Raw genomic sequence first — 23,484 nt, 5'->3', positions numbered from 1 at the left:
CTTTGACAATGTGGTGTTCATTATGATTTTTATATTATAATGATTGATTTTGTTGAAATTCACTTTGACAGTCTAATGCTCATTATGATTTTTATATTAAATGATTGAGTTTGATGAGACTGACTGACAGTGTGTTCATTATGATTTTTATATTATAATGATTGATTTTGTTGAAATTCACTTTGACAGTGTAGTGTTCATTATGATTTTTGTATTATAATGATTGATTTTGATGAGACTGACTTTGACAGTGTAGTTTTCATTATGATTTTATATTGTAATGTTTGATTTTGTTTAATTTGACTTTGTCAGTGTAGTGTTCATTATAATTTTTATATTATAAAGATTGATTTTGATGAGACTGGCTTTGACCGTGTGCTCATTATAATTTTCATATCATAATGCTTGATTGTGATGAGACTGACTTTGCCAGTGTGGTCATTATGATTTTTATATTATAATGACTGGTTTTGATGAGACTGACTTTGACAGTGTAGTTTTCATTATGATTTTATATTGTAATGATTGAGTTTAAGTTGACTTTGATAGTGTAGTGTTCATTATGATTTGATATTATAATAATTGATTTTGTTTAAATTGACTTTGTCAGTGTAGTGTTCATTATAATTTTTTTCACTCACGTCTCATAACAGTATAAGGACCTGTTTCCATTTTTACTAATCGTTCCTTCACTTTCTAGATTCATCCCAAGATGATGATGATGAGCAGAGGAATTGCTTTTTATGGTGTCATCATATTTTTGTAATCATTCTTCTACTTTCTGCTGTGGTTTCCTTATTAGATTAAACGCTAGAATTGAGAGAGAGAGAGAGAGAGAGAGAGAGAGAGAGAGAGAGAGAGAGAGAGAGAGAGAGAGAGAGAATTTTTAATAGTCATCATATTTCCTAGTCGTTGCTGTAGTTTCTGTACTATTCACGATGATGCAGAAACAAACAGACGGACTCAAACACACACACACACACACAGAACAATTATCTTCCCTTTGGGTATCGTTCATTGTGAGGAAATTTATGCAAATGTGAACAATTAACCCCTGGCCCGCATTCCTCTCTCCTTCACTATGGGAGAATATCCCCACCCCCTTCCACCCCTACACTCCCCCCGCAACACACTCTCCTTTTCCCCTGCATAATGGGACTAATGGTAGGGGGGGGGGAAATTATCACATGTTCCCTCTGCCCCTTTCTGTCCTCAGCGGAAATTATGACTAATCGGTTTGTGTGTTTGATGAATGATAAGTTAATATTATTATTATTATTATTATTATTATTATTATTATTATTATTATTATTATTACTTACTTACTTACTTACTTACTTACTTACTTGAGGCGCTACTAATACTGTAGTATTTTTTTAACACTAAACCTTATACCCCAACAGTTTTGATGAATGATAAGGTTTTATTATTATTATTATTATTATTATTATTATTATTATTATTATTATTATTATTATTATTATTATTTACTTACCTACTTACTTACTTACTTATTTACTTACTTACTTACTTACTTATTTGAGGGGTCAATAATACTGTAGTATTTTTTCAACACTAAGTCTTATGGTCCGGTGAAAAGGTGATGTAAAGATTAATCCTCATTAAGTTTCTTCCGTCCAAGATAACGATAATAAGTTCCCGAGAGCTATCTGTACTGATTTATCTTTAAATATATGTATATATACATAACTGTGGATTTGCTTCTCCACGATAATAACATTATAGTGACAGAATAAGCTTCTTACATCGTATTGGGGTACTTAGTAGAGATATAGTGACATATAATAATGAAAAATGAAAAATAATAATGGTGGTCTGATTCTTAAGTATTCATGAATGGAATGTTGCGATAAACATTTTATTCCATCTGAAGCTTCTCTTTCCAGTCGACATGTCAGTCCTACGTTCCAATGGAGATTGTCACGTTCTGGCGTCATTTTCAAATTTAGAGTTCAGTTTAAAATGTGGCGTCCTCCTCCGCCTCCTCCTCCTCCTCCTCCTCTTCCTCCTCCTCAAATTCTTCCTCCTCCTCCGCCTCCCCCCAACTTCCTCCTCCTCCCCACAGCCTTCTCCTCCTCTCCAACCCCCTCCTCCTCCTTAACCTCCTCCTACATCCCAGCCCCCTCCTCCTCCTTTCCAACCTCCTCTCCAGCCTCCTCCCCCTCCTCCTCCCGTGCCAAAACTCCTCGTCTCCCTTGCCGAAACTCCTATGCCGTCGCCAACCGAATTCTTCCACCAATCAGTGCGTAGCATCCGGAGAAAAACCAATCACTCAACAAATTTAGCATTCAGCAACTTCCCATCCAATCAAGCCAGCAGGAGGATTCCTTGGAAGGGAAAAAAAAAAACACTTGTGTATGGAACACGAACATTTATTCCGAAAAGGCAGGGGTGGGGGCGCGTGGCTGAGGACCTGGGGAGGCGTTCGTCCCTCTGTGGCGGGGATTCGTGTGGATTGGGAGGGGGGGGGATGGTTTAAGAGGGGAAGGGGAGATACGTTTCGCCGAGAAGATTTTTTTTTTTTTTTTTGGGTGGGGGTAGATTCCATTTCATCTGGAGGTCGAAATTGGCCCTGTCATACAGAGGCTGTGTAAGCTCTGTATTAAAGTTTTAACAGCATATTATCTTCCTCGGCCATGTATCTGGAGTACTGTAAGCAAAAGAGGCCTGAAGGTATATTGGTGTTCTTCCTTACTCTCTAGCCGGGCTTTATCCTCTCTCTCTCTCTCTCTCTCTCTCTCTCTCTCTCTCTCTCTCGTTATCTAGTGTCTACCTAATGACGGGTCCATATATAAACTGCATGGCCCGCCGGTGTGGTTAAGCCAATCCCCAATAATATTATGGCTAAAATGAAAAAGACCCAAGCTTATCGTTGATAACCTCTCTCTCTCTCTCTCTCTCTCTCTCTCTCTCTCTCTCTCTCTCTCTCATGCCTGCAGTGTACCTTCTACGGTGCACAGTAGGTAGTACTTAAGGGTTTTTGCAGCGTCCCTTCAGCCCCGAGCTGCGACCTCTCTTAAACCTTGTACTTTACATCCGTTCAAACCGCCTTTCTTCCACCTTGCCATCCCACTCTCTCTCTCACTGACGATTACATCTGTAACTGCGAGGTTTTCCTCCTGTGACATCCAGATAATAAAAAAAAAACTAGAAAAAAAGGTATACAAAAAATGAGATAAACAAAAAGTAAAAAGAAATTAATATATATATTTGTATGTATATATATGTGTGTATATGTATATATATATATATATATATATATATATATATATATATATATATATATATATATATATATATATATATATATATATATATATATATATATATATATATATATATATATATATATATATATATATATATATATATATATATATATATATATATATATATATATATATATATATATATATATATATATATATATATATATATATATATATATATATATATATATATATATATATATATATATATATATATATATATATATATATATACACATAAGATTAGCGTAAGGAGCTGACAGCGACCTCATGCGTCAGAACAGAGGCTTTGGAACCTCTTTAAGTAATGCAGGGAAGGTGCTTGCAGGTTTTCAAAGACCAGAACTGGAGGGATCCTGGGGCACCTGGGGACGCAGAAATGGAGTGCTGCTATTGTGCCCTGTTGAGCTCACTCCTTCTTGCAATGAATGACCACCCCTGCAACCACTATACCCTGTGAGTGAAAGCTAAACTGCTCTGAGGTTGCGGAGCTTTTATGCCTTGTTGGAGTCCTAGCCAACTAAAAACCCCAGACGGGCTTCTGTGCCATTGATTGTGGAACTTCCTACCCGTGGGGTCCTTGGGGATTTTCATGGTTGGAGGAGAAGCAGTCAGGTAATAAGATTCTGGCTGTTCATGGCTGTTGGATGTTTAGTAATATAAGGAATGCTGCTGTTCACTCCTGGCGAAAAATCATTTGCTTAAGCAAATTGTGTTGCTCAGTTGGGAGCTGCGACACGTTTGGGATCGTCTAACAGCAGGGAGACCGTATGTTAGTGCGGCAGCGAAAAAAGGCATCCTGGCGACGAACCATGAAAATTGTCCATGGATAAGCGGATGCAGCGACTGTGGGAGTACTCAACCAACCCCCACAGTCGCTGCATCCGCTTATCCATGGACAGTGGATGCAGCGACTGTGGGAGTACTCAGCCACCCCCCCTCCCCCATGGATAAGCAGATGCAGCAACTGTGGGGGTGGTTGAGTACTCCCACAGTCGCTGCATCCGCTTATCCATGGACAGTAGGAGTGGATGCAGCGACTGTGGGAGTACTGAACCAACTCCCCCCACCCTTTTTTTTTCCTCAACTGGTCACATTAGAAAGAATATTGCATTAAAGCTCAGAGAGAAATAATGAAATCAAGACACAAACAGAGATGACCCAAGAAAATTTAAAATTAAAGCACACATGTGCAAAGTGCAGTGTAAACAAGTTGTGCGTAGACTACAAAGAGGCATGCGCATCAAAGCTAGGTAGTCTCAGTGTCTGTCTCTCCTGTCAACAAGAACAGGAGATAGCTAAGCTGAGGAGGGAAGTAGATGAAATATCAAAGGAACTGAAGGAGCTGACAAAGGATAAACTCGAAGGCAAGAGAAGAGAAGACAGGATGGAAAAGGAAATTGGAAACCTAAGAAGAGAAGTGATAGACCTTAGGAGAGAGAAACAGGAAATGAACAACGACATAGTAGAAAACGAAAAGAGTTTAGTGGAAATTAGAACTCAAGCAAAAAAAAATTATGAATTCAAGAGAGCTGTTGGTAGAAAAGTGATAGCAGCCAGAAAACATAATTGCCCCCCAAAAGGAATAAACACATCAAATAGATTTGCTTTGCTGTCAAAATTAAAAGAGGAAACACCCTTAATTGGAGACTCATTGGTAAATGATCAGGGGTCAAATTTTGTGGCGAAAAACAAAAATATGAGAAAAGTTCATTCCTACCAGGTGCAGGAGCAAAGAAGATAACAGAGGTAGTGAAGAAAATCAAAGTGAAAAGCAGAAAAAGTGCAATCATAGTGCCGGGAAGAGGAAACGACTTATTTCTAATAGATGAAAGTACTGGCCAGACAAAAGGTCTTGTAGCCGACCTGAGGAATGTTGTAGGAAACATCCGTGATAAAACTGACAACGGCATTCTTGTAGGACTCCTGCCTAGAATCAATGCAAGCCACTACTCCCTCAGCAAGGCAGTTGGAGTTAATGACAGACTGGAGTGAATATGCCAAGAAAAAGGCGTTAGGTTTTTAAACATTTGAGACAGATTTGTAGGAAACAAAAAACTATATAAAAGAGATGGAACTCACCTGAATTTGGAAGGAGCAAAATTACTAGGAAACCTTCTTAACGAAAGCCTCTTGAAACACCTCAGTGAACTGAACATTCAAGGGGAGAAGTCGGAAAAGCTCCCAAAATTTGGTTAGTAATGGCACTGCAGGAAACAGTGAAAGTAAGGGAAACGAATAAAGCCACCGAGGACAAAAGAGAATATAGAAAAGTCCATCAGAGTGGCGCAGTTTAATGCACAGTCTATTCGTAACAAAGTAGATCTCTTCAAAGCATTGATAGCAAGTGGAGAACTAGACATAATAGGTATCACAGAAACATGGATACAAGAGGCAACAAGAGACTTTGTAGGAGAGTACCAAATAGCAGGATATAAATTGTTCAAAAAAGATAGACCCAATAAACAAGGTGGAGGCGTTGTGTTATATGTCAAGGACTAGCTCAGTCCAATAGTGTAAAATTACAACCACACAAGAAGTAATTGACATCAGTATAAGCAGTTTAGGGAAGAAGCTAACTCTAGTACTAGCGTACAGACCTCCGCACCAACCACAACTGTCGATGCAGAGCAGTATGCACTACTAGGACAAGAAATAAACAACAAACTCTGCATAATAATGGGAGATTTCAATGCAGCAGTACACTGGGACACTATGACCTCCACATCAAACTTAGAAGGAAAGAGACTTTTAGAATTTGTCAAAAATTAATTTCCCCACCAATGGGTTGACAAACCTACTAGAGGAGACAGCATACTAGACATCATCCTATCAACAGAAGATAACCTGCTGTCTGACCTTTCAGTAGGTGCAAATCTAGGCAAAAGCAACCATAAAATTATTACACTTCATATTAATATTTGCCATAAAAAGAACAGAAGATACTAAAGAGATTAGACTACTGTCGAGGAAACCTAAAAAAACTAAAGGAGTATGTAAAAAATCTAGAGTACGACAAGGACACAGACATAGATAAGTACTGGGAAGCCTTTTTAGAAGAAGCAAGCAGGCATAAAGAACTCTGTAGAATGGCAGACAAATTAGTAAGAAATGCAAAGATAAATGAGGATAAGAGAGTTGGCATCAATTTGTAAGGAAAACCCAAAAGAATTCTCTGTGCATGTTAATAGTAGGAAGCCCCCTCAAAAAATAGCATAGGTCCCTTAAGAGACAATAGAGGAAACCTAGTGATCTCAGGCTTGGAAAAAGCAGAGTAATTGAATAAGTTTTTTTACGAATGTTTTCACTGTTGAAGATACTACCTCAATCCCTGAACCAGCTATTAATTATGAAGGGGCAGAACCACCTGACAAAATAATATTTAAAGAAGAAGACGTTAAAAACAAAATAGAAAAACTGAACAAGTTCAAATATCCTGGCCCGGATGGGATTCATCCAAGAAAAATTAAGGAGTTAAAAGAGGAGATAGTTCCTCACCTATTTAAACTCTACAGAACAACTGCAGAACAACGAAAGGCACCAAAAGGATGGAAACTAAGTAATGTGCCCCCAGTTTACAAAAAAGGTCCAATGTGGATCACATTGACAGAAACAACCTTTTGTTAAACAGTTAACACGGCTTTAGACAAAACAGATCCTGCCTATCAAACCTCTTGAAGTTTTTTCATAACATGCTTGGTATTTGCGACAGTAGTAGAGCAATAGATATACTCTACTTAGATTTCCAAAAGGCCTTTGACAAAGTTCCTCAAAAGAAGCTAATGACAAGAGTTAGAGCTTTAGGAATTGCAGGAGAAATGGCAGACTGGATCGAAGACTGGCTAACTAATAGAAAAAAGAGAGTCGTAATGAACCGTAATAAACCGTGAAGAATCAGAATGGGCAGATGTGACAAGCCGAGTTCCCCAGGGTTCTGTCCTTGGCCCGTTCTTGTTTCTGATTTACATTAAGGACATTGATGTAGGTTTAACTATTTAGCAGGATAGCCGAATTTGCAGATGACACCAAACTTGGTGTAAATGCAGCAGACCCAGATACAGTGGAAAGTTAAAGAAATGATTTTAAGGAAAATAGGAGAGTGTCCAAAAAGATGGCAAATGCCTTTTAACTCGGATAAGTGTTAAGTGTTACAAATAGGAACAAACAACATTCATGCCAACTACATGCTGCTTGGGAATGACATGAATAGTCTAGAACAGGGGTTTTCAACCTTTTTCTCCCCACGTACCATTTTGGGTATTTTTAATGTCAATAATGTACCCCCATCACTTTGTATAAAGTAGAAAACAAAACAAACGCAGAAAAACATTCCATTGTGTACTGAAGGGAAGTAACATAACCAACAATATTGTAAACACAAAGAATTCCATAAAAATAAAGAAAGTTGTTGATAATTATTTACCTGTGGCTATGCAGTCAGTGGGCGGCCAGGCCCCTAACCCTAACACCCGTGGGGAGAGCGTACCCCCTAACTGACCCTTGGCGTACCCCCTGGGGTACGCGTACCCCAGGTTGAAAACCCCTGGTCTAGAACAAGAAGAAGGCCATGGAGCCATTATTGACAAGGACTTAAAATCCTGAAAACAGTGCATAAAAGCTGAAAAGAAGGCACAGAAACTAGTGGGATACATAAAGAAGCAGTTCAAATACAGAAACAAGGAAACGGTGCTGCAGCTCTGCACATCCTAGTTCGACCTCATCTTGAATATGCAGTACAGTTTTGGTCTCCAACACTAAGAAAGGACATAAACAGATTAGAAAGGGTACAAGTAAGAGCCACAAAGTTAATTCCATCCATCAGGCAAATAGGTTACCAAAGGCCACTAGACAGCCTGAACATGTATGGCTTAGAAACACGACGATTGCGAGGACAACTAATAGAAACATTCAAAATAATAAAAGGCATAACAAAAGCAAACAGTAACCTCTTCACTTTAAACGAAAACCAGACGAGAAATAATGGATGGAAACTAGAACTGAAGAGATATAACACATCTCATTGTGGAAACTTCTTCACATACGAGATATGTGACACATGGAATAAACTACCACCAGAAGTTGTGAACAGCAACAGTGTGGAAGAGTTTAAAAGAAAGGTAGACAAAATCATTAGAATACTGAGAATGAACAGTAAAACCCCGCTCCTAGACATAGGTGAGCACATGATGTCTCCTCGGATGGACTAAAAAGTCTTTGAGACATCCTAATCCTTGTAACTCCTTGCAACTCTCTCACCAGGCATTGCAGGTACAAAGAAAATCACCTGACATGAAGTGTTTCCATCAAGTATGCATTTAAGAGTCGCATTCCATTTGTGTCATGCGCAGTGATGGATCTTTCCTGAGACCTTTTCATGCTTCATGTATTTTGTTCCTGTAAGATACACTCAGTGTGTGACGTTTTCATACGTACCATATTTTCTTTCTGTAGTTAACTGAGAGAGAGAGAGAGAGAGAGAGAGAGAGAGAGAGAGAGAGAGAGAGAGAGAGAGAGAGAGAGAGAGAGAGAGAGTTTTGTTCACGCCATTGACGTGACTGTATTGAATATATATATATATATATATATATATATATATATATATATATATATATATATATATATATATATATATATATATATATATATATATATATACATATATATATATATATATATATATATATATATATATATATATATATATATATATATATATATATATATATATATATATATATATATATATATATATATATATATATATATATATATATATATATATATATATATATATATATATATATATATATATATATATATATATATATATATATATATATATATATATATATATATATATATATATACATATATATATATATATATATATACATATATATATATATATTGTTACTGGTTACTGGTTCTTTCCAAAGATCCACCTTAAAACTATCTTCTCCTATTAAGTGGAGTGATAGCCCTTGGAACAGCAAAAATGAAACTCAAAACACGAACAGGAAGGGCAAAATAAGTGCTATGTATAAAACCGTTAATAACAAATATATTTGTACACAAATGGGTACCACCTTAATTACATAATCACCTGAAAAGGAAAGGACCGCACACCTTACAAGTAATAAACACAATCTCTTAGTTAACAATCGTACCAACAGGAGGAGAGAAAGCTATAGGAGAAGGTGGGAAGACACAAACATACTATGTCGAAAAATTATCACAAATGCACGACAGGAAAGGGTACCGAGAGAAATAATCCTTAAACCTAGCTAAATACAATAATTCCCTACACCTAACAACAAACCAAAAATACACACTTTCATCATAATAACTGCAGATCACCAAGAAGTAAATAATGTTGACTGGCGATCCAATAAATCAGTATATTGATGCAGACCAGCGATGAAATAATCCTATAACCCTACGGGTCACACACGTAGGGTCAAACTCTCCTGGACTGACGTTCGTCAGCGAAAGTCCACCAACAATATTTATCACGAGGATAATAAAAATATTAAAAGTTGCTTACACTTCTTAGCTGCTGAAGCGCCGAGTGACAACCTCAAGGATGCATTGGAACAGCGAGGCAACAGCAGTGCAATGGCATACAAAAAATGACCGTCCCTTATGACCACTGATGAGCCGAGACACCTCAGCGGTACGTCTCACTCAAGACACGAAGTCTGTCTCTCTCCCTTCTCCCGGGAGTCAAAGAAGCGGCAGATACTGCCAATAATGCCTACGACGTCCAAGAACCCTTCTGTCGGGAGGCCGCACAAAGATTAAAAGTCCTTCGGATACCCCGTCATGAAGAAAACACACACTGCCCAACAGTAACCGCTGAACATCCCCACTCTTGCGACACTCGCAAATAATGAAAACAGAAGAAAAACATACAAACGGATGGGAGAGTCCAAAGATGGTTAACAGCGAACCACCTCCCAAACGAGGTGATTAAATAATAAAGTGGAAACCAAAAATGAATACAAGTAAAAAAGACTTTACAAAATTACGTTAATTTCTGACATCAAAACCAAAAGCAAAGAAAAATTAATTACATTAATCATCCAACACTAAAACAAAACTGAATTACGTTAATATAAGAATGGCAAAACTAAACAGGGCCCATAACATGAACCACTCAATCAATATTTATAAATATTACAATATATATATATATATATATATATATAAATATATATATATATATGCATATATATATGTTATAAACATATATATGTATGCATATATATACACATCCACACATCCACACACACACACACACACACACACACATATATATATATATATATATAGAGAGAGAGAGAGAGAGAGAGAGAGAGTTTCTGACAATGCGTGTGAGAAAGTGTATATTTTTATGCACATTCATACTGTCTGTAACATTATAAATGATGAAAATAGCTCACGTCCTACTTTTATCATGAATACCATTTAGCCTTTTCCGTCGTTAACCTAAATATTTAAAAAAAAAAAACTCTCCACTTATACCTTTCAAAACTACTCCTTAACGAGTAAAAAAAAAAACGCTTCAATATGCCATTTTGCTTTCACGCAAACACATAACTCATTGCAACCATAAATTTAAATGCAGCAACTTACGGTTTGCCTTTGTTCTCTCTCTCTCTCTCTCTCTCTCTCTCTCTCTCTCTCTCTCTCTCTCTCTCTCTGGCTTTGCATAAATCATCAAGTTGCTAACGCAGGTATGCGGGGGCGGTGTTGTTGTTCCTGTTCTTGTTGTTACTTTTTATGATGTTGTTTTTGTTCCTGTTCTTGTTACTACTGTTTTTGTTCCAGCTCTCGTTGTTACTGTTCTTGTTGTTCCCTGTTCTGGTTGCTGTTGTTGTTCCTGTTGTTGTTGTTGTTCCTGTTGTTGTTGTTGTTCCTGTCCTTGCTGTTGTTGTTCCTGTTTCTTGTTATTGTTCCTGTCCTTGTTGTTGTTGTCCTTTTGTTGTTCTTTTTGTACCTGTTCTTGTTGTTACTGTTCTTGTTCTTTTGTTCCTGTTCTTGTTCTTGCTGTTGTTGTTCCTTTTCTTGTTGTTGTTACTGTCATTGTTATTGTTATTATTATTCCTGGTGTTGATGTTGTTGAGAGTGGCGTGCGTGCGTGCCAGCGACTCAATTATGTCCGCCATTCACTAAGCTGACCATAATGGGTTAATGATTTGAGGACTAAAATTTGATTCTGTGAAATTCCTGTTGAACGGTTTCCAGTATTTTATTGCAGTTATGAATTGTGATCAGGAATCTCTCTCTCTCTGGACTATACTCCTATCCGGAGACTTTAAGTTTCCTTTCGTAGAATGGAAAGAAGAATAGGAGACTGTGGTTGTATTTATACATATAAAAAAGAGAGTAATAGTAGTGCAGAAGATAAGAGGCAATTTGAAAAGCTATTAGATATGCTACTAGAACATAACATTCAGCAAATAAATCACCTGCCAACAAGAAAGGATAATATTTTAGACCTAGTATTTGTAAACGAGGTGAACTATGTTAAAGAAATAATAGTGTATAATACGAGTATTTCGGACCATAATGTCACAGAATTAACAGTCCGTTCCAAAGCACATGAAAACAGAGATAAGCAAGAGACGAAAAAATGGGAAGGATATGGAAAATACAATTTCTATAGTAAGAATATAAAATGGTCAGAAATAAATGAAGAATTAAACAAAAACTGGGAAAACATATTCGTAAGTGATCATATAGAGGTAAATACGGATATATTATATAAAATATTAGAGGAAAAAGTGGAAAAATACATACCGAAGTAGAAAAGTAAACATCAGTCACGCTTACCAAGAGACAAGGATCTTGCTCCAGAAAATCAGAAAGTGGAAAAAAGGTCTTACAAAAGAAAAGAATGCATGGAAAGTGATGGAACTAAAAAGTAAGATAGAAAATGCAGAACAAAAGATTATACAGTCAAAAGAAAATGAAAAGGGACCTAGAAGAAAGGACCCTACAAAATATCAAGCAAAACCTCAAAATTTTTTACTCATATGCGAAAAAGATGAATAAAATAAGAGTAGAAATAGGCCCTCTAAGAATTGAAGGGCAATTAACTAATGAAAAAAAGGAAGTATGTAACATATTAGCAGAAAGATATAAGAGTGAATTTACACCTAGATTTGATAATGATATAGAAATAAGAGATGAAAATAGTGAATATTTATCGGACATTGATTACTGAAGCGGATATTGTGCAGGCTATTAATGAAATTAAAAATGGATCAGCAGCAGGACCAGATGGAGTACCTGTCATTTTGTTAAAGAAAGTGGTACATTCAATCGCAAAGCCACTCGCAATATTATTAAGACAAAGTATAGATACAGGCAAGATTTATGATGAGCATAAATTAGCATATATTACCCCTACTTTCAAAGAGGCAAGTAATTATAGGCCTGTGAGTCTGACATCTCATATTATGAAAGTTTATGAAAGGGTAATGAAAAAATATATAATGAAACATTTAATGAAAAATAGTTTGTTTAATATAGGACAACATGGTTTTGTACCTGGAAAAAGTACACAAATGCAACTGTTAGTCCACCATGAAAGCATATATAAAAATATGATAAACAAAAAAGATACAGATGTGGTTTACCTAGACTTTGCAAAAGCTTTTGACAAGGTAGACCATAATATATTAGCGAAAAAAATTAGAAAACATGACGTTGTGGACAAAGTAGGAAGATGGATAAAAGAATTTTTGCAAAACAGAAAACAGATAGTGATTGCAAATGACGAGAAATCGGATGAAGCTACGGTAATATCCAGTGTGCCACAAGGTACGGTGTTAGCTGCAATGCTGTTTGTGATTATGATTGCAGACATAGACAGTAATGTTAAGGACTCGGTAGAGAGAAGTTTCGCCGATGACACAAGAATAAGTAGAGAAATTACTTGTGATGAAGATATGAACTCGCTACAAAGAGACCTAAACAAAATATATAAATGGGCAGAGGTGAATAGGATGGTATTTAACTCTGATAAATTTGAATCAATAAACTATGGTGATAAAGAAGGAATGCTATATGCATATAAAGGACCTAATAACGAGACAATCACAAATAAGGAAACAGTTAAAGACCTTGGTGTGATGTTGAATAGGAATATGTTATGCAATGATCAAATAGCAATACTATTGGCAAAATGCAAAGCAAAAATGGGAATGTTGTTCCAGCACTTCAAAACAAGAAAAGCCGAACACATGATTATGCTTTATGAAACGTACGTACATAGTCCACTTGAATATTGCAATATAATATGGTACGCACACTACCAAAAGGATATTGCACAAATAGAGAGTGTACAAAGGTCATTTACAGCTAGAATAGAAGAAGTTAAGGACCTTGACTACTGGGAAAGACTACAATTCTTAAATTTATATAGCCTAGAAAGGAGAAGAGAACGCTACATGATAATCCAGGCATGGAAACAGATAGAAGGAATTACCGAAAACATCATGGAGCTAAAAATATCAGAAAGAGCAAGCAGAGGTAGATTAATAGTGCCCAAAACTATACCAGAAAAATTAAGGAAGGCACACAGGACATAAATCCACCAAGCACCAGCATCGATTAATGCAGCATCTATTCAGTGCGCTACCAGGTCATCTGAGGAACATATCAGGAGTGAGCGTAGATGTGTTAAGAATAAGCTCGACGAATATCTAAGCTGCATTCCCAGACCATCCAAGATTGGAAGATGCAAAATATACCGGAAGATGCATTAGCAATTCTCTGGTAATCATCAGAGGTGCCTCACACTGAGGGACCTGGGGCAACCCGAACGAACTGTAAGGTCTGTAAGGTAAGGTCTCTCTGAGCTTTATCGTTTTTAAAATCATTATGTATGTTAGGCGGCTGCCTTCTCAGAAGAAACCCTCAAGTACAGAAGTACTTAAGTTCCAACTTCTGTTATAACCTATGTTGGTCAATTGGTAGCGCCCTGGTCTTTCATTTGAGAGATTGGAGGTTTTCCCGAGAGTAGATTGGCATTAACTGGAATAATAAGCACCAAAAGAAGAGAAACACGAGCCTTCAGTAAGAGATCAATGTCAGAGAAAGGGCGTGGGACTAGCAACTTCATCCCGAAATTAATTGCAGCGTGTTAACATGTGTCGTTTGTTTTGCTTTTTATTTCTGTTATGAAACACAATTTCAGTTTTATCTAATGCTTTTGTTTTATGATTTAATCTTTTTCCTTACTTCCCTTACCCCCTTCAACTTTTATTTATTTTTATATGTGCGTGCATGTGTTTGTTTGTTTGTTTTGCAGCTCACTCCCGGTTTGCAAGCTTTTTTAGCTAAGAGCCAGCAGTCCATCTCCTACAGGTTATGGGCCTTTAGGGAGAGAGAGAGAGAGAGAGAGAGAGAGAGAGAGAGAGAGAGAGAGAGAGAGAGAACCCTGGGGTGTCTACATTACAACCGCTCTCTCTTTACTCTTTACATCTTTTATTGTATCTCGATTCGGAATAGCCTTTCTTTTTGGGGGACAGCAGGCAGAACTGGGCGTCAGGGAATCTTGTATGCATTGCAGAAAGTATTGTTCGATGGGCAAGTAATGGAGCTCTTACCCATCTTTATTAATCTCCATTAAGTCTTGAAAAGAGTCATTTTCCTGTCACCACTTTTTCCAGGAAGTTTAGAACATCACCAACAAGCAGAGAGAGATGTACAGTTTTCGTATTTTTCGTATTGGCTTCTTAAATTATGGTCAATAGCATTAAATTCGTAAATGTTTCCTGTTCATTTCGAAAAGCGTACAACCTTGTCTGATGAAGGGTGTCGAAAAGAGTTCATGCAATGACATATATATATATATATATATATATATATATATATATATATATATATGTGTGTGTGTGTGTGTGTGTGTGTGTATATATATATATATATATTTATATGTACTGTATGTATTTATCAATCTATCTGCATATATATAGATAGTTAGATAGATAGATGGATAGACACAGTACAAATAAATAAAGGCATATGAATCAGTTATACATAAATATATATACAGTATATATATATATATATATATAATATTATAATTGTTTGTGTGTGTGTGTATGTACAGTTTGTATGACTCAAGTAGCAATGTGTATGTCTTTAGTAGCAATGATATTATACCGTAGCTTGAGTAGCAATGTAGTTACAATTCTAATACATTTATGACTTTAATAAGCAATGTTATGGTTTCAGTAGCAATTTTGTTATACCCCTAATGCAGTTTAACTGGAACTGAGTCACACTTTGAAAGTGGAGTGATATTTAGAGCGAGAGTGCTCTGAAGAAGTTGGAAACTAAGAGGAATAGAAAAAGAATGTATGCATGCATCTGTTCATTCATATATTTACATCCGGCTTTATACGTGTACTGTATATAATATTCATACGTAACCTCGGTAGCATTTCAAAACCGTTCCGTTGCTTTGTATTTCGTTCCGAACAGTGTCCAGTACTATAAACCCGACGGTTTTTTCTTTTCGAAAACATGAACGGGAAGTACATTATGCATGTGTTTATTCAAATGTATGTCCCCGTGTTTATTTAATCATATGTACCTGCATATAGCCCCCTCCCCCCTCATGCATGCATGCATATAACATACCTCGTTTAATCAGTTGCAATGCAACGCAACAATACAATGTCCGGCGTTGTTTAATTATTCATCTATACACCCGTTGGCAATTGCAATTAAGAGTGCGAGCGCGTCCTGGTTAAGTATTCATCGCTATAAACTCAGGTAATTTCAATTAGTATACCCCGTGCATATATGCCTCTCCTGTCTCTCTCCTGATTGCACACAACGGATATCCATTCGCCATTATGGCGGATTAATTCGCCTCGAAGTCGTGGACTGAAGGAGACACACACACACACACACACACGCGTGGAAATTTGCATTCGTGTCCCAGCTGGGCGATGTGTTCTCTCTCTCTCTCTCTCTCTCTCTCTCTCTCTCTCTCTCTCTAAGTCCCCTACATTTCTACATCCCTTCCCCCCTCCCAACTTCCCACTTCCTCCATCCCTCCCCTCATCTTATCTCCGCTACGTCCCTACCACCCACCCCCAGCTACTCCCACTCCCCATCCTGCTTCCTCCCCTACCTCCGAGTCCTCCTATTTTCGGGTGTCCTTTGAAGGCAGGTTGGTTTAGCCCATTTGCTATGCACCATTGATGCTTCCTTATCAAGGCCATTATCTCCTTCTCTGTCTCGTCATATCTATTTAGAGCGATCGGCTTCTGCTGGAATCGATCCCGTCGTGGGCGTTAGTTATCCTGTATCTAAAGGTGAGGGTTCACCCGTTAATTAGCTTTTTCTGGATAAGAGACTTCGGTGGTTTTCACAGAGTTGCTAAATTTTCCAACGCAGAGCATAAGAGTCCAGTCATATTTTGTCCTCAAATTTTAATAAAAACTGTAAAAATCGGTCCATTGAGAAATCCACACTGATGGCTTCGTGCTGAAAAGTGAACTTGTGTTGTTTTTTATTTCCGTTATTTATTTCTGTTTCTTTTGATATCAGTTCAAGTATTTAGTTGATACCAAAAAGTACTGTGTATGATACTGACTTGACGTTTGCTTTTATTTTATTCAACTATATGTGTGAATCATTGTGAGTGTGCCTACAATTCTAACAGGTAATTTCGTTTTGAACATAAACTTATATTAATATGTTTTATCTTTAAGTGTAGGTCTTGTTACAAAGGCTAAACTTTAGATATATAGTGTCCTTGTTATCAACTGGCACGCGTTTCATTGCTTAGGTATTTCCATGTAACTTAAAAGCAGCTTTATATTTTTTCTAAGCAAAAGACTTTTTTTTTTATTAAATTTGCCTCGCTATGTGGTTACATAAGTCTGAGTCATAATTCTAAAACACGAGAGTTTTCCGTAAAAGGTAATTCTAAGCCGTAGTTCCGCGGTGAGCAATTGACGTTTTCCTATGTTATTTTACTTACGTATTAGCTATGAAGGGGGGTGGGGGCTCGCCGCGGAGTGCCGGCTTAGATCTACCCCGTCGTGTAGTCTTCAAAGGTCAATTACAGTTTAGTTACAGCCGGCCGACAAAATATTACTTTAAATTCTTGTAAAGTAAAATAACATAGGAAAACGTCAATTGCCGTAGTCTAGCTCACCGCGGAACTATGGCTTAAAATTACCCCGTAAAAATTTTACAATTCAGAAACACGAATGTTCCTTAAAAACGTGATGATTAGAAACACGAGTGTTCCGTAAAAATTTTATAATTCAAAAACACGAGAGTGTTCCGTAAAAATTTTATAATTCAAAAATATGAGTGTTTCTTAAAAATCTTATAATTGAAAAACATGAGAGTGTTCCGTAAAAATTTGACAATTCAAAAACATGAGTGTTCCGTAAAAATTTGATAATCCAAAAACGAGAGTTTCACGAGAGTATACCGAAAAAAATTACAATTCAAAACATGAGTGTTCCGTAAAAATTTTACAGTTCAAAAACTCCAGTGTTCCTTAAAAATTCTATAATTCAAAAACATGAGCGTGTTTCGTAAAAGTTGTATAATTCAAAAGCGGGGAAGTGTTCCGTATAAATTTTATAATTTAATAACACGAGAGTGTTCCGTAAAAATTTCACAATTTATAAAAACCGCGAGTGTTCCGTAAAAATGTCATAATTCAAAAACACGAGATTGTTACTTAAAACTTTCGTATTTTCTTTATAAGAGAATTATGGTCCAGTCACTTTAAATAATTCAAAGGTGATTTACGGCGTTTGTACAGAAGAAATGTTTGTGAAATTACTTTGTGATTATCGAAAGTTAAGGGAGTTATTGAGATTTCGACTCATGAGGAAAGAGGTATGTGCGGCCAGTTTCACTGACCATCGTTTGCATAACTTCGCCTTGAGATTAATGATAGAATGAATAATTGATGATCTGGATCTATGCTTCGATTTCTTCTACATATTAATGCGACAAATCCCGCACCTCTCTCTCTCTCTCTCTCTCTCTCTCTCTCTCTCTCTCTCTCTCTCTCTCTCTCTCTCTCTCGTGGTGCAGTAGTAGCACGCTTGCCTGACAGTAAACCACAATTTCCATCCCCAGGCTTTAAACAACGATATTGTTTTTATTCAACTACTGTGGGCAGCAGTTGTGAGAGAGAGAGAGAGAGAGAGAGAGAGAGAGAGAGAGAGAGAGAGAGAGTTCTAAATGAAGAGTAACATGCACAAGAAAATCTGAAGGCCTCGTTGAGGTAATGCTCACTTCACCGATTTAAAACCAATCTCTCTCTCTCTCTCTCTCTCTCTCTCTCTCTCTCTCTCTCTCTCTCTCTCTATAACTGGAGTTGTAAACAGCAACTCGGGTGTAACTCGGTCTGATGGCCTCTCATAGGTGACGGAGGAGCTTTTCTACCAATGGCATCTGGCATTCACTGGAGGTGACCCATCCAAGTAGTGGCCCGGTTCAGTGGGATAGGAGTAGTCGTGATTGTGATAATAGTGTTGTTAGTAGTTGATGTTGTGGGTGAATATTATAAGACTCGACCATTACATTCTAATATTTGTTAATTACATTCTAATCTGTGTTAATTACATTTTAATATTTGTCAATTAAAATTTAATATTTGTTAATTACATGTTCATATTTGTTAATTAGATTTTAATATTTGTTCATTGGATTTTAATATATTTTTTATTATATTTTAATGTTTGTTATGTACATTTCAATATTTGTTAATTACATTGTAATACTTGTTTATTACATTCTAATATTTGTTAATTACAATTTAATATTTGTTAATTAAATTTTTATATTTATTAATTGCGTTCTAATTGTTGTTAATTACCTTTTAATATTTGTTAATTACATTTTAATGATTGTTAATTTCATTGCAATATATATATTACATTTTAATATTTGTTAATTACATTCTAATATTGTTAATTACATTTTAATGTTTCTTCATTACATTCTAATATTTGTTAATTACATTTAATATTCGTTCATTACATTTTAATATTTGTTCATTACATTTTAATATTTGTTAATTACATAACATTTTTAATCACATTCTAACTTTTGTTAATGAAATTTCAATATATTGTTATTTATAATAGTAATGCATTTATAAACTGATTCATTACATTTTGTTCATTACATTTTGGTATTTGTTATTTATTATAGTGCTGAATAATCTAATTCATACTTCATCAAAAACAGTTGATCTCAGTATATGAAAATTTACACGAACACTCACATGCGCACACACACGCATACACACATACATACACATCACACATCATATACAGGCGCACTCGCACACAAACACACACATACGCAATCTTGGAAGCGCGGGAGCAGCTGAGGGTCGATTCGCCGTCAAATTGAATCGTTTTCAAATGTAAATATTTTGTCGAGCGAGAAGCCTAAACCGGTAGTGTTTAGTGGGATTATCGGTGTAATGGCACCGAGGACGCCGATCCGACTCCGCCTCCTCTCGTTCAAAATGTAAATGACGAATGGAAAAAGGGGGAGAAGGATCGTCAGGAAGGAAGTATAAAAGGAAGGGGCAGAGAGAGAGAGAGAGAGAGAGAGAGATAAGAAAAAACAGAGGAGATAGAGAAAGGGAAAGGGTTTGCTAACTGACATGAAGTGTGCGTTTGTGAGAGAGAGAGAGAGAGAGAGAGAGAGAGAGAGAGAGAGAGAGAGATAAGAAAAAACAGAGGAGATAGAGAAAGAGAAAGGGGTTGCTAACTGACAGGAAGTGTGCGTTTGTGACAGAGAGAGAGAGAGAGAGAAGAAAAAATAGAAAAGAGAGAGAAAAGGAAAAGAGTTCGCCAACCGACTCGAAGTGTGTGAGAGAGAGAGAGAGAGAGAGAGAGAGAGGTTAGAAAAAACAGACAAGAGGAGAGAAAATGAAAAGGTTCGCCAACTGACACGAAGAGAGAGAGAGAGAGAGAGAGAGAGAGAGAGGTAGGGAGGGAGAAAGTAACTCCCGTCATTTCGCAGAGCAAATTAGCTCCCGAATTAGCCATCGGTTTATCCCTTTTGAGTGACGGACTAAGAGTTTCCCATTAACATAATCCTTGAATGTCGTCGTTCATATATCATCTCTCTCTCTCTCTCTCTCTCTCTCTCTCTCTCTCTCTCTCAGAGACGTATAACCTTCCTTCCCTTTCTCGTTTTTTCCAAAAGGGAAAGGATATAGAGCTTAAGCAAAAGTTACATCCTTCCATCTCCATTGGATTCATTCCATTCTTCATTTTTTTTTTTTTTTTTTGAGTGGTAGGAGAGTGTGCTGTATCCTCCTTATCCTTCTGTCCTGCCCTTTCCCTCCCCATCCCCCCACATCTCCCTCCATCCCCTCCCTCCCAATACCCCCTTCCCCCACCTTTTTCCTCGAGGACTCAAGTCTCCCGAATCCGCCTTCATTTCTCTTTGTGGCGATCATTCTCCTGACTTGGTAATCTCGCACCTCCCCTCTGCTATCCCTTTAACGCTTTGTCGTCCCCTTATCCCTTATCCCTTCCCTCTCTCTCTCTCTCTCTCTCTCTCTCTCTCTCTCTCTCTCTCTCTCTCAATAAGGCCCTAAAACCCTCCTCCCTCTCCCTCTCCCTCCCTCGTTGTCGTTCGTTCGTTCCTCCTTCTTTCCTTCCTTACGCCCCTTTCCTTTACTTTTCATCCTGGGATCCCAAGCGTGTCCCTTTTAACCCTGTCCAGTGGTGAATTGTCCGGAAATGTTCTCGGTCCTCGTCCGATTCCTGTGGAAAGGCCTTTTCAAGTGAAGGAACTGGTTGTTTGGCCGTGGATTCGAAGACAACTTTGTTGTCGTAGTCATGGTTTTTAATCATTGTATGATTATTTAATTATTTGATTATTATTCTTTCCTCTCTGTCCCTCCTACTGCCTTTTTATTCTTGTGTGTGTGTGTGTGTGTGTGTGTGTGTGTGTGTGTGTGTAAGAGAGATGAAGGGTGCGTGTGTGTTTGTGTGCATGTGTGTGTGTATGTGAGAGAGAACAAAGAAGTTGAAAAAGAAGGGGCAAGAGAGAGAGAGAGAGAGAGAGAGAGAGAGAGAGAGAGAGAAAGAGGCTGGCAAATTCAGGAACAAATGCTCCCTCCATTGTGAGCACGCGTGTGTGTCAGCGTGTGTGTGAGGGCTTGCGGAACGACACTGGGTAGCTAAGAAATTTCGGGTTTTGTGACGGCACCCTCCTCTACGGTGAAAGAGAAAGGACACTTCGGAGAAACGCGGCGGCCTGTAGAGCGAAAACCAACTTCAACTTCCGGGAGAAAATAACGAGCTGGCTCTAAACCTTAACGAAGTCGTAATCTCTTACCGAGAAGACCATCAAAACTTACTCTCAGCTTCGCGTATCCCGAAGTCCATTTCGAAACGGGTCTGATGTAGCAGCACAAGCTGAGTAAAAGGGCATAGAAAGACATGACGATAATGGTTATAGGCGTCTCGAGAGGCCGAATCATTAAGTCGACCTTGTTAAACACGAGCTCCTTTTTTTATTTTTAGGTTTTGATTTTTTTTTTTTTTTTTTTTCTTGTCATGTCGAACTGGTGTTGAGAATGTTTGCCGGGTTTCTTGAGAGAGAGAGAGATAATGATCTGGGCTTTTAAAAAAAAGGCCCAAACACGAGCTCGTTTATGTGTGTATGTGTGTGTGTTCATGTCGAACTCGTGTTGAGAACGACTACCGGGTTTGTTGAGAGAGAGAGAGAGAGAGAGAGAGAGAGAGAGAGAGAGAGAGGGCCTCTTGTTCAAGGATGAACGATTACTTGATTGGGAGTGAAATGTATTCCTCTTTAGACTGATTAATGATCTGGCCTTTTAAAAAGAGGCCCAATAAACTACGCTCTGCTTAACAGCAGGGCGAGACTCGACATCGTCACCTGCTGTTGTAGTGTAGGGCAGCTGGTCTTAATGGGAGCATGAACGGAAATAGGTATTAATGAGGACGAGCTTTAAAAAAAAAAGATACAAAAAAATGCAAAAAGAAAAAGATGCTGATTAAGGCTCATTGCTTGCTATTCAGGTTCCAGCTAGAGTAGAGTCCCAGTCTCTGAAGACGAAGGGAAATGATTGTATCCTCGTCAACAATCATGATAGTTTAATGTAGGTAAATTATTGGTTAATTCGTCCCTGCTTTGACGAACTGCATGGTGTATCCCACTTTTTTAAGTTTAGGGGTTTTCCAGTCAGAGTGCCTCAGTTTTTGATATTCTGTAACATATCAAAACATCGGCTGTCTGTCTTGTCACATTTTCAAACCAAATTGCCTCAAAATATGAGCGAACTAGAAGCTTTGCATAATATCAAAATCTTTAAAGCCCATTTTTCCAGAATAGGGAAAAAATGGCTTACGCCAGTTCGTCAAACTAGGGACGAAATACTTGAGTCATGACCTCTTCTGTATTAAGTATTATTATAACAGGGGTCAAATTCCGTCAATGTTGTAATGTAAGCAAATCGGCGAATACAGCTTGTGTTTGTCATTAGAGCAACCTTAGGTGATAGCCCCAAAACTTATTTTATGTTGTGATATGTTCTCCTCTTGAACAAGTACTGGTATATGTTCGTTCTAGAGCAGTGGTTCTTAACCTTTTTCAGTGCCCGTACCCCTTGATGTCTCAGAACATTTTCTCGTACCCCGCCCCCCCACCCCACAATGTAAATACAACACAAACATGTGAAGAGGATTAGTGAAGCAAACCTTGCCGAGAAATTATTAGAGGCATTCAATTATTGAACAAATGTACCTTTTTATTTCAAATGAAAAGTGACAATTAGTAGGATACAATGAATGCACATTATAACAGTAATTATGAGTAATACTACATAATGCACACCAACACATTTTTAGTGGCTCTTTTGTTGTTGTTTCTCATTAATGATGACGTTCAAACGAGAGTCTCTTTGAAAGTGCCAGACGCATGTCATCACTTGCATCCAAACGGTTTCTGGCTTTTGTCTTGATGCGTAGGAGCGTTGAAAAACTTGCCTCGCATAAAGCTCTCCGGGCTAACTGTGGGAATATTTTGAAGTGTGCATACCAAAACTTATCCATTTGCATTTTTTATCAAACTCCATTCGGATTCTGTCATTGGTCTGCTACTCCACATCATATCATTATCATCCATGGAATCAAAGTTG

Source organism: Macrobrachium rosenbergii, chromosome 16 (assembly GCF_040412425.1).
Source record: "Macrobrachium rosenbergii isolate ZJJX-2024 chromosome 16, ASM4041242v1, whole genome shotgun sequence".
In the NCBI taxonomy this organism is placed as follows: Eukaryota; Metazoa; Arthropoda; class Malacostraca; order Decapoda; family Palaemonidae; genus Macrobrachium; species Macrobrachium rosenbergii.
Note: the sequence above shows the minus strand (reverse complement) of the source record.